Genomic DNA, 11,706 nt, shown 5'->3' on the forward strand with positions numbered 1-11,706 from the left:
ACTAAGAAAAACAAATGAACAACGAAATTTCATACTTGCTGAGTCTTTTCATATCTATTTCCAAAACTCCAGATCCTGCAGGTTCTGTCCTATGCCACCTTCCCACTGAAGCTCTCTCACACCAGCTTTCTTCTCATATTATTTATATGTGGGAATCACTTAGAACTGGATTTCTCACATGTGACTGTCATCTATAAATTTTAGTTGTTACAATTATTAATATTTTTCAAAACTACACTGAAGTAACATGTTGGTTTGACTGATTTCTCAACAGGCTGGTCCCACTTCCTGAAGCATTCTGGATTAACAACAGCTATTCGCAGTCATCACAGTTTTAGGAGGATTCATTCCCCTGACCTTGGTCCAACCTCTTTACCCAAACCCAAAGAGCCCCTTAAGAGTGGACCAAACATCATTTGTCCTTGTGAGTGTTTTCAGTCTAGTGTTCTAACCTTCTTGAGATCATGAAAACACATTTTTCCCTTTGATTTATTTTATCTAAGTGTCTTGGGCAGCTCCATAAATGGGTTTGTTGATAATAACTATGAACATGTTTTCATTCAAACTATCTCTCTGATGAGTATTTGGTGGCTGTAGAAAGAGAAGCTTTTGCCTATTAGCATAGGGTATTAAAACCTGAAGGTTAAATGTATGAGAATGACTTTGAACGACCTCGCTGAAGCAACACTGTGTAGAAAAAGAGTCTTAAAGTTTAAATGTCTTATATTTGATAGGGCTACAGAAAGGCTTTTCCACCCAAGGCAAGCTTTTGGGATGACGCAAGCGTATGTTTTCATATTGTCAATCCGAAGTCAGTAAAGTCTCCAGATTTCCAAAGGGATAGATCTGTAGTTTAGGCTTGTTGGGTAGGGGAAGTAGAAGGGTCAGGTTTATCATTTGACTGGGTGATAAATCTGTTTTGCATCTGGCTGGACTAAAAATATTTTTTGAAGGGGCCTTCTCTTTGCCTTGTTGTTTCTCAAATTGTCTGTACTTTGTTGGCATCAAGGTGGGCTCCCAGTGAGGAGACCCTAGGCTTTAAGCATACTTTTTGACAGAAGACCCCACCAGAAGATCACAATGAGCCCTTGATCTGAAAGAATTGATGGAAGAATCTAAGGTGACAAGAAGAGCTACTTCCGTCCAGGAGGGCTGGCCAGAGTGCAGTAAGTAGGCCCTCCCAGAACTCATCTGTGAGCACAGGGTGAAGAACTTGGTATACATTCAGTGCTTTTAAAAGACTAACTCAAAGACTGAACGAGCAATTTCATTTATATTCTTCTCTGATCAGGATATAGGGCTCCATTCCTGGCCAGACCTGGATATGAAATTCTGAATCTAACAGTCAGCAATCTCACACTGTTCAGAGTCTTCAAATATCTCCTAGCTATGTGTGCTAAGAAACTTCAGTCTTGTCTGACTTTGTGCAACCCTATGGACTGTAGCCCACAAGGTTCCTCTGTCCATGGGATTCTCCAGGCAAGAACACTGGAGTGGGTTGCCATTTCCTTCTCCAGGGGAACTTACCGATTCAGGGATCAAACCCATGTCTGTTATGTCTCCTGCATTGGCAGGTGGGTTCTTTACCACTAGTGCCACCTGGGAAGCTCAAATGCCTCCTTGAGTTAGCCCAATAATTCCAGGAAGTGACAACAAAGTTCCCTTTACCTGGCACATTAACCACACCAAGGCCAGTTTTGTGAGTTCAAAAAGTTCAAAGTGAACTCTGTCAGTCATGTCTGACTATTTGTGACTCCATGGACTGTAGCCCGCCAAGATCCTCTGTACATGGGATTTTCTAGGCAAGAATACTGGAGTGGGTATAACCCTTAATTGCAGGTAGGCAGTGAAGATGTCTTTCCTGTGTAGTTGCTATAGATTTGCAAGATTTGTTTGTGCTAATGAGGAAAGACCTGCCTCAGCTGTGTGTAAACAGAGGCCTTGCATGATCTCAACGCTTCTAAGACTCAATTTTACTGAAGATAGGCAAAGGAAATTAGGGAGCAAGACCTATAGGTCCCAACTCCATCCTTAAAGTGGATTTACTCCTCTTAGGCCAGGGACTAAAACATTTACATTGTGTAGTCCAGCAGCTCAGAGTCAACCTTCTAAATAGTTTGGGACATTCAGCAGACTTTCGTTTTAATGTTCCTCTCCTTCTAGTCTATTCTTTCAGGCTTACATATCAATGAATGGATTTACTGTTTAAGATTTTAGTTGGAGGCAGGAAGGTAGGAATGTAAACTTGTGAGGGTGAGGGAAGAGCAGTTGGCAAATCTAAGATGTCCTGGGGGTTGGTGGGAGCTGGACCACAGAGTGGAGTAAGAAACTGAATGAAGCTCTGTCCATATCAGTTACTCTGAAGAGGGAGCCAAGAAGTAGGCAGCTGACACATGGGTGTCAAGAGTATCTAGGCTGCTGGGAGACATGTTTAAGGAAGAGCTATTGCTTTACCAGAAGCACTGACCAGAAATGGCTCCTGAAATAGAACGAACCCAGGGAAGCATTTGTTTGTATGTGAAATCACTAGGGAACCTGTGGAGAGGTCAGAATGAAAGAGTTGATGTTGGGAAGTTCCTTTGAGAGCTGGGAGTGGGAAAGGTCGATTGCTATGGGGAGTCCACAAGAGTGACAGTTTTTAAAACAGCTACAATCCTTTTTAAGAGTGACCAACAACTATTGTAGAGAGGCGATGTTTGTGAACCAGGCTATTTGGTGTTTAGTCACTAAGTCATGTCTGACTCTTTGCAACCCCATGGACTATAGCCCGCCAAGTTCCTTTGTCATTGAGACTTCCCAGGCAAGAATACTGGATTGGTTTGCCATTTCCTCTTCCAGGAGATTTTCCTGACCCAGGGATCAAATCCTTGTCTCCTTCTCAATAGACAGATTCTTCACCAGCGAGCCACCTGGGAATCAGGCCATAGCAAGAGCTGAAGAAAGGGCCTGCCCAAAAGTCAAATGTTTGAAATAAATATAATTTTATAAAGAAAGTGCATAGTATATGTGTATTTTTAAAGAAAGTATAAAGAATGTGGTGTGTGTTTCTTTGAAAACTTTTATTTTGCAGCTAACATTCATAGACTTTTCACCTTCAACTGACTCATTGTATTTGACTAGTTAAAAATAAAAAATAAATAGGTATATTGATATAACAGGCCAATACTTTGGCCACCTATGTGAAGAACTGACTCATTGGAAAAGACCCTGATGCTGGGAAAGATTGAAGGCAGGAAGAGAAGGGGATGACAGGTGGTTGGATGGCATTAGCAACTCGATGGATGTGAGTTTGAGCAAGCTCTGGGAGTTGGTGATGGACAGGGAAGTCTGGTGTGCTGCAGTCCATGGGATCGCAAAGAGTTGGACATGACTGAGTGAACTGAACTGACTGATACTGGTGTGTGTTCAACTTCCTAATGTTGCATATCTAAGTATTTCTGTATACCCTGACCCCAGTCCATACACACACACTCAACTGATAGCGGAATTGTTGTCTTGTATGAGTCTGATGGTTTTTACTTCTTGGAAGTTGCTCTTCTGGGAAATGCAGTCTACCTGTCATAAATGAAAAAACTGCCAAAGTGTTTCCTACCTTGCTAAAAAGTCAAAGAGGAGGAATTGTGTTTTATAATTGACAAAAGATTAGAACCAGTTCTTATATCCTTGCTTGGAGGTTCAAATCCAGACTTACAACATGTCCACTGACCATGCTATTCTAAATAGAATATATTAACAGTAGTGCCAACTGTGACTATGGTAATCCATACAAATGAGGTTCATCAAAAGAAAGTGTGGATTCCACATAAATTTTTTTCTGTCTACACAGCATATGGGACCTTAGTTCCCTGACTAGGGATTGAACTCTTGCCCTTTGCATTGGAAATGCGGAAGCTTAACCACTGGACCACCAGGGAAAGCCACACATAAATGTTTGTCACTATTTGTTTTCTGTCACTATTTTGATTTTAAATGAGATATGAAGAATATGCATGAAAATAAAATCTATCCTACTTTCAATATTAATACTTATCAATATCAGTACTTTTTCTAAGGACCCTTTAAAGGGCTCTTGCGTTTATCTCTCCATCAGTCTCCCCACTAGTCCCAGCCCGCTCCTCCAGGGTACCCTCTTTTTTCAAGCTGACCATTCATTTCTCTATGGCCACCTTGTAGTAACGGCAGGAGCTGCCATGTTACAGGATCCTGCCCCTCCTTTGGTTCTACCTAGGTTCTTCTTTGGTGTAAAGAACTTGGAATCAAATAGGGTATGAGGAAGACCCTCTCCCATGGCAGAAGCTATGGAATGTAAAATTTTAAAGGTGTAGATAGCCATTGTTCCTGCCATGTGTGGAAAACTGCTCTAAAGTGAGAAAGATTGACACTCCAAGAAGAATAAAGACAGGATCTAGAGGAGTAATCCTGTTGATATTCAAGCTCCTGGTTCCACTTATTTCCCTGGATCACTGCCTATCCTGGTATTTGGTTAGTTCAACACTTCCTTGGGTTGCCCGAGCCAATAAATGCCCACTTGTCCTAAATGGGCATTGCTTGGGTTATTAGTCATTTAAATAAAGAGTTCCATTCAGAGGATTTGGCAAAGTCCTAGGTGTGAAAATGGAAAGAAATCCTGGGACAGATTATTTCAAGGAACCGTAATCAGAAATATTAATCCATAGCCAGACCTATCCATGGCATGAAGTATAAATAGGATATGCGTCATTGGCCCCAACCCACATAGGATAATTTTAAAATATGTTGCAAATTTTTTAGTGTTCTATACCCCTTCAGATGGGATATAATTTTCCCTTCACTTGACTAGGGACCTAATTTAGTGACTAGCTTTTAACAATAACAAAAAATATGGCAGAAATGACTATGTGACTTCTGACATTAGGTCTTAAAATAGATACCTTCTACCTAGTTTTCTCTCTCACAAGCCACTTTATCTAGGAGAATCTAGCCTCTGTGTCTTACAAGCACTTAAGCGGTCCTGGGAGAGGCCCCATGGAGAGCAACTGAGTTCTGACAACAGCCAGCACCAATTTAGCAGCCCTGTCAAGTGAGCTATCTTGAAAGCAGACTCTCCGGTTCCATAACTGAGCTCTGGTCAATATCTTGACTGCAACCTCATGAGACACCCAGAGCCAGAACCATTTAACCAAACCATTCCTGAATTTCTGACCAACAGAAAAAAATAAAATGTTTGTATTATTTTAACTCACTACAATTACATTTATTATACAAAAGAGCTGATTCATTGGAAAAGACCCTGATGCTGACAAAGATTGAAGGCAAAAGGAGAAGAGGATGAGATGGTTAGATGGCATCACTGACTCAATGGACACAAATCTAAGCAAACGTGGGAGATAGTGAAGGACAGAGGAGACTGGTGTGCTGCTATCCATGGGGTCACAAAGAGTCGGACAGGACTTAGCAACTAAATAACAACAATAACAACAAAGAAATAATACTATATCCAAGACTGAATGGGGGTCATTTTGAAGAGGTTAGTAAGTCAATTTCAGTAGTAAGTGATGGCAAGAATTCCTCCAAATAGGCCACCCAGTGATAGAAAGGACTGAAGCTCATGATTTAGAAGTTTGATCCTCCCTAGCTAAGGTTGAGGAGAATGCAATGGCACCCTACTCCAGTACTCTTGCCTGGAAAATCCCATGGACAGAGGAGCCTGGTGGGCTGCAGTCCATGAGGTCGCTAAGAGTTGGATATGACTGAGCGACTTCACTTTCACTTTTCACTTTCAGGCATTGGAGAAGGAAATGGCAACCCACTCCAGTGTTTTTGCCTGGAGAATCCCAGGGACAAGGGAGCCTTGTGGGAGGCCGTCTATGGGGTCGCATAAAGTCAGACACGACTGAAGCGACTTAGCAGCAGGAGCAGCAGCAGCTAAGGTTAAAGGTCCTAAACACAGTTACTGCAGAACATGTAAGAATAGAATCATCTAGTATAACAAAAGGAAAATAGAATAACAAGTGGTCAATATGCAGTGTTTTGTGGTCAAATATATTTAGATTCAAAGCTTTGCTGTGCTAATTTCTGTTTGAACTTGTTACTTATTCATATTTTTTAAAGTTTCATTTTAGGGTAATCATACATTAGGACTTCCCTGGTGGCTCAGATGGTAAAGTATCTGCCTACAATGTGGGAGGCCCAGGTTTGATCCCTGGATCAGGAAGATCCTCTGGAGAAGGAAATGGCAACCCACTCCAGTACTCTTGCTTGGAAAATCTCATGGACGGAGGAGTGTGGTAGGCTACAATCCATGGGGTCGCAAAGAGTCGGACACAAATGAGCGACTTCACTTCACTCACTAATCATACATTTATAAAAATGTTGTAAAAATTCAAATTGAAAGATTTTTGGAGCATCTTTAATACAGCTTCCTCAAATGTTAACATTTTAGCAGTAGAAAATACAGCATAATAAAACAAGGCAAAACAAACAAAAAGTGAGTTCTAATAGCATTTCTTTGAATAATTTTTCTCATGAATGACTGTAATCTCAATTTATATTCATAAAAAGTATATTATGTTAACTAACCCTGTCCCCTCTTTCTCTTTTCCTTGATCCTGTTTTTCCCAAGGCACTTGGGTTGTTATTTTCTCCCTGCTGTTTCAAATTGTTCTTTTCCAGTGAAAATTTATGGGTCCAAGCTTATTTCTCTCTTCAAAAGATGCAGCCATGAGCTAAGAAGCCATCCTAAAGTTTCTCAATCTTAGTTTCTCAATATGTTAGCAAACACAATTTCCATAATGAATGATCCTTCCCCACCATGCCCCACACAAAGAAAATTTGAGAAATTGATCATAAACTTCTCAGCAAAATAGTTCTAGAAATGTGCAAAATATAATAAATTTTCAATATGTGTATCTTTCAAAGAACATTCTTTTTCATCTCATGACATGAAGGAATTTGTTTTCAAAACTTGAACTTAAGAACTATGCGAGCAGAGAAATGAACAAATCAGAGTTAAATCATAGATGACACCAGGTACGTATATGTGTCATCTGTTCATCTGTCACCCCACCCTGAAAATCAGCTCCTTGAAGGCAAGAACCACACATTATTTTGGGTCCTTTGTATCTAACACAATACCTGGCACATAAAGTATGTTCTGACTGACCTCAATATGATAGAGAAGTTTTCTCTTAAATATTCCATTTTTCAACAATTGATTCAAAACTTGAATATGCATCCTCTAAAACATCTAGATCAAAAGGAGAAAAATTCCTTATAAAGGGTCATTTCAGATATTTATAAATAAAGCTCAGCTGTCAGATACAGGAATGGACCTTTCCACCAATGTGCCTGCAGGACCAATTCATGGTCCACACGAGCCCTGCAGAAGCTCCACTCATGGGTGTTCCAGGCCTCTTCTCAGAGCCCCCTCTACAGAGTCTATGCCTTGCTAGCTTGTCATCACATCTGGCTATAGAGTAGAACTTAGTCCAGAGGGCATGTCAATGGCTCTCTTTTTACTTTTTTTTTTTTAAACTTTATTATTGAGGACAAATAAAAAACAACTGAAATACAAACATAGTGAAATGATAGTTTCAGTCCACAGGCAGTTTTCGTAATTTGTGGCCAAGAAGGAGCTCCCTGTGCTTGACCAGGCCTCTCTTCCTACGTGCACCATGCTCTGCCCATTTCTTAAGTCTATGAGACATCAAAGTGCCTTCCTGCAGGGCAGGGCCTTATTTTCAGTGGACATAGCATGAGGCAGTAGCCACAAGCAGTAATGGCCCAATAAATAGCTGTTACATGAGCAAAGGAATGAACCATGTGGCTAATTTTTCATCTATCTGACTGCATTAAAGGGATGGAAGTGCTGGGAGAAGAAATGTTGGGAGAAGGAGAGACACAAGGCCAATCACTGACATTATAAATGCAAAATATTCACTGCAGGAGCTTGACTTCCCCACATAGCAATTATGTGTCATATTGTGTACATACTCTATAGCTTACTTCTCAAAACATATTTGTGGGTACATTTTTGCCAATGCTACTTTCGTAACACATGTTCCACGCAAATAACACAGAGAAGCCAGAAGCAAAACTCACCATGTCCTGTTTTGTTTTATTTCTCTCTGTTAATGTAGATAAGACTCAGGATAATTGAGCTAATATTTTTCCCACCTCAAATAGAATTCTTGTATAAATTAAATTGTAAGTTACCTTCATGTCTACGGAGTAAAAGTCCAGTAGAACAGTTCTATTTTGTACGTGTGTGGTTACCACTTTCTTGGCACCCAGTAAGGATATTTTTGACTCTCTGCTGACATGAACTATCGAGCCCAGTTGAGAAAACCCTCTGAGTGAAAACAAAAACTCACCAGAACAAATTAGGGATAGGGTACTTGGACGCAGTGTAAGCGTTGTGAAACCATCAGAACATGAGGATTTAGGATGTTCCTTTAAAGCCCCTTAGAATTTCTGAGAACACTCCTTGGGAAGTGTTTTGTTTTCATGGAAAAAGTTGTTCCATGCCTGACAGCATGAAGAAGCACATGAAGACCGGAGGCTGTGAGAACATTTTTGGCAAAAGCCAAGCTGGTAGCAAAAGTCTAAAAATTGTGCTTTCACGGGTCTGTCATAGTGTGCAAACATTTCTAGTCTTTATTTTATGAAATTAAGAATGATATAAAGCAATTGACACCTCTGTTGCCTCCAAGGGAAAGCTAGATTTTGCAGAGTTCTGGCATGTATCAGTGTGTGATTTCTTCAGATCAGCTACTCAGCTGTAATACACTGCCACTGCAGAGTTCACCTGATATGCTTTGGTTCATCCATTTAGCATTCTTCGTTAAACTCTTATGAGAGAGGATAGCCATGGCCAATTTAATAAAGAGGTAGATTTTAATTTTTTTAATTGATTGATTTTAAATTGATTGACATTTATATATCAGAAAAACCAGCATTCCAAATCCTGAAAGATGATGCTGTAAAAGTGCTACACTCAATATGCCAGCAAATTTGGAAAACTCAGCAGTGGCCACAGGACTGGAAAAGGTCAGTTTTCATTCCAATCCCAAAGAAAGGCAATGCCAAAGAATGCTCAAACTACCGCACAATTGCACTCATCTCACATGCTAGTAAAGTAATGCTCAAAATTCTCCAAGCCAGGCTTCAGCAATACGTGAACCGTGAACTTCCTGATGTTCAAGCTGGTTTTAGAAAAGGCAGAGGAACCAGAGATCAAATTGCCAACATCCGCTGGATCATGGAAAAAGCAAGAGAGTTCCAGAAAAATATCTATTTCTGCTTTATTGACTATGCCAAATCCTTTGACTGTGTGGATCACAATAAACTGTGGAAAATTCTGAAAGAGATGGGAATACCAGACCACCTGACCTGCCTCTTGAGAAATTTGTATGCAGGTCTGGAAGCAACAGATAGAACTGTACATGGAACAACAGACTGGTTCCAAATAGGAAAAGGAATATGTCAAGGCTGTATATTGTCACCCTGTTTATTTAACTTATATGCAGAGTACATCATGAGAAACGCTGGGCTGGAAGAAACACAAGCTGGAATCAAGATTGCTGGGAGAAATATCAATAACCTCAGATATGCAGATGACACTACCCTTATGGCAGAAAGTGAAGAGGAACTCAAAAGCCTCTCAATGAAGGTGAAAGTGGAGAGTGAAAAAGTTGGCTTAAAGCTCAACATTCAGAAAACGAAGATCATGGCATCTGGTCCCATCACTTCATGGGAAATAGATGGGGAAACAGTGGAAACAGTGTCAGACTTGATTTTTCTGGGCTCCAAAATCACTGCAGATGGTGACTGCAGCCATAAAATTAAAAGACGCTTGCTCCTTGGAAGGAAAGTTATGACCAACCTAGATAGCATATTCAAAAGCAGAGACATTACTTTGCCAGCAAAGGTTCGTCTAGTCAAGGCTATGGTTTTTCCTGTGGTCATGTATGGATGTGAGAATTGGACTGTGAAGAAGGCTGAGCGCTGAAGAATTGATGCTTTTGAACTGTGGTGTTGGAGAAGACTATTGAGAATCCCTTGGACTGCAAGGAGATCCATCCAGTCCATTCTGAAGGAGATCAGCCCTGGGATTTCTTTGGAAGGAATGATGCTAAAGCTGAAACTCCAGTACTTTGGCCACCTCATGCAAAGAGTTGACTTATTGGAAAAGACTCTGATGCTGGGAGGGATTGGGGGCAAGAGGAGAAGGGGACGACAGAGGATGAGATGGCTGGATGGCATCACTGACTCAATGGACGTGAGTCTAAGTGAACTCTAGGAGTTGGTGATGGACAGGGAGGCCTGGCGTGCTGCGATTCATGGGGTTGCAAAGAGTCGGACATGACTGAGCGACTGATCTGATCTAATCTGAAAACCAGCACATTGGCTTTATTGATACAACATAATAGGTTTCAGGTGTACAACATCATAATTGGATGTGTGTGTCTCCTTGGAAGTGGTTATAAGTGTAGTGAACATCCATCACCACACAGTTACAGTTTTTTTGTGTGTGATGAAAACTTTTAAAGATCTACTTTCTTAGCAACTTTCAAATACACAATACATACCATTAATTGTAATCACCATATGAACATTACTTGCCCGGATTTAAATTGTTAGCATGTCACCATAGTGTAGAAGCATAATGAAACCTGTGTGTGTTAGTTGCTCAGTCATGTCTGACTCTTAGCTACCCCACGGACTGTAGGTCACCACGCTGCTCTGTCTATGGAATAGACACATAGTGCAAGAATATTGGAGTGGGTAGCCATTCCCTTCTCCAGGGGATCTTCCCAACCCAAGGATTGAACCTGGGTCTCCTGCATTGCAGGCAGATCTTTGTTGTCTGAGCCACCAGAAAAGCCCACAATGAAGCCTATTCAATTCTAACTCTATCTTTAATTTGTATCTGAAAGAACAGGCAGGGCAGGATACATTTTAGTATGTCAACTAGATAAGCTGGATATTAGCATTCAGGATATGAAACAGAACAGAGAAGATTACAAAGATTTTGAAATTTTGTTGTCGTTTAGTCGCTAAGTTGTGTCCAACTCTTTTGCAACCCCATGGACTTGTAGCCCTCCAGGCTCCTCTGCTCATGGAATTTTCCAAGCAAGAATACTAGAGTGGGTTGCCATTTCCTTATCCAGGGGATCTTTCTGACCCAGGGATTGAACGTGCGTTTCCTATATTGGCAGGCAGATTCTTTACCACTGAGCCACCAAGGAAGCCTTGAAATTACAGATGGAAATAATCAGATATGGGATTAGCAGCATTTTGATGCAGGTGAAGGGAAACTAACTTAGAGAAGAGGAAAAAATGAGAATTTCAGCAATCAGGTTACATGAAGAGCAGGTTACAGCAGAACTGAGCAGAGCCAGGGTGGGCCAAAATGTCCTTAGATAATCAAGTGTGGCCTTACTGGCACAGTTATTATCCCAGAGGGGATCTGCTCGAAAAAGCCCATTTCTGCTGTTGTACAGTGTGACCTTTGGTCCTTTCATTTTCCCTTCCCTCCTTGAAGAGGCAAGAGCCACAGCATAATGGGAAAGGGCACCTGCTTTGCAGCCAGCCCTCCCTGGATTTGAGTCCTGCTCTGACACTTAACCAGCCAGCTGTGTGATTTGTGTGAGTTTCCTAGCCTTTATGCCTCCAACTTTGCTTCATAAAATGAGCCTGGTGATGCTCACTTCACAGACTGGAATA

The 11,706-nt window shown here is 41.0% G+C and overlaps 1 protein-coding gene across 1 annotated transcript in view; it reads left to right on the forward strand.

Annotated features, from left to right (window-relative positions):
* The first annotated feature begins 807 nt into the window (after nt 1-807).
* The window catches only part of PDE7B (phosphodiesterase 7B), a 379,394-nt gene continuing 368,495 nt past the window's right edge, over nt 808-11,706 (forward strand). The window contains exon 1 of the mRNA XM_061428070.1: nt 808-1,166. The gene's annotated coding sequence lies outside the window, so the exon portion shown is untranslated. The remainder of the gene's footprint in view (nt 1,167-11,706) is intronic.

The sequence above is a fragment of the Bos javanicus genome, chromosome 9 (genome assembly GCF_032452875.1).
Source record: "Bos javanicus breed banteng chromosome 9, ARS-OSU_banteng_1.0, whole genome shotgun sequence".
In the NCBI taxonomy this organism is placed as follows: domain Eukaryota; kingdom Metazoa; phylum Chordata; class Mammalia; order Artiodactyla; family Bovidae; genus Bos; species Bos javanicus.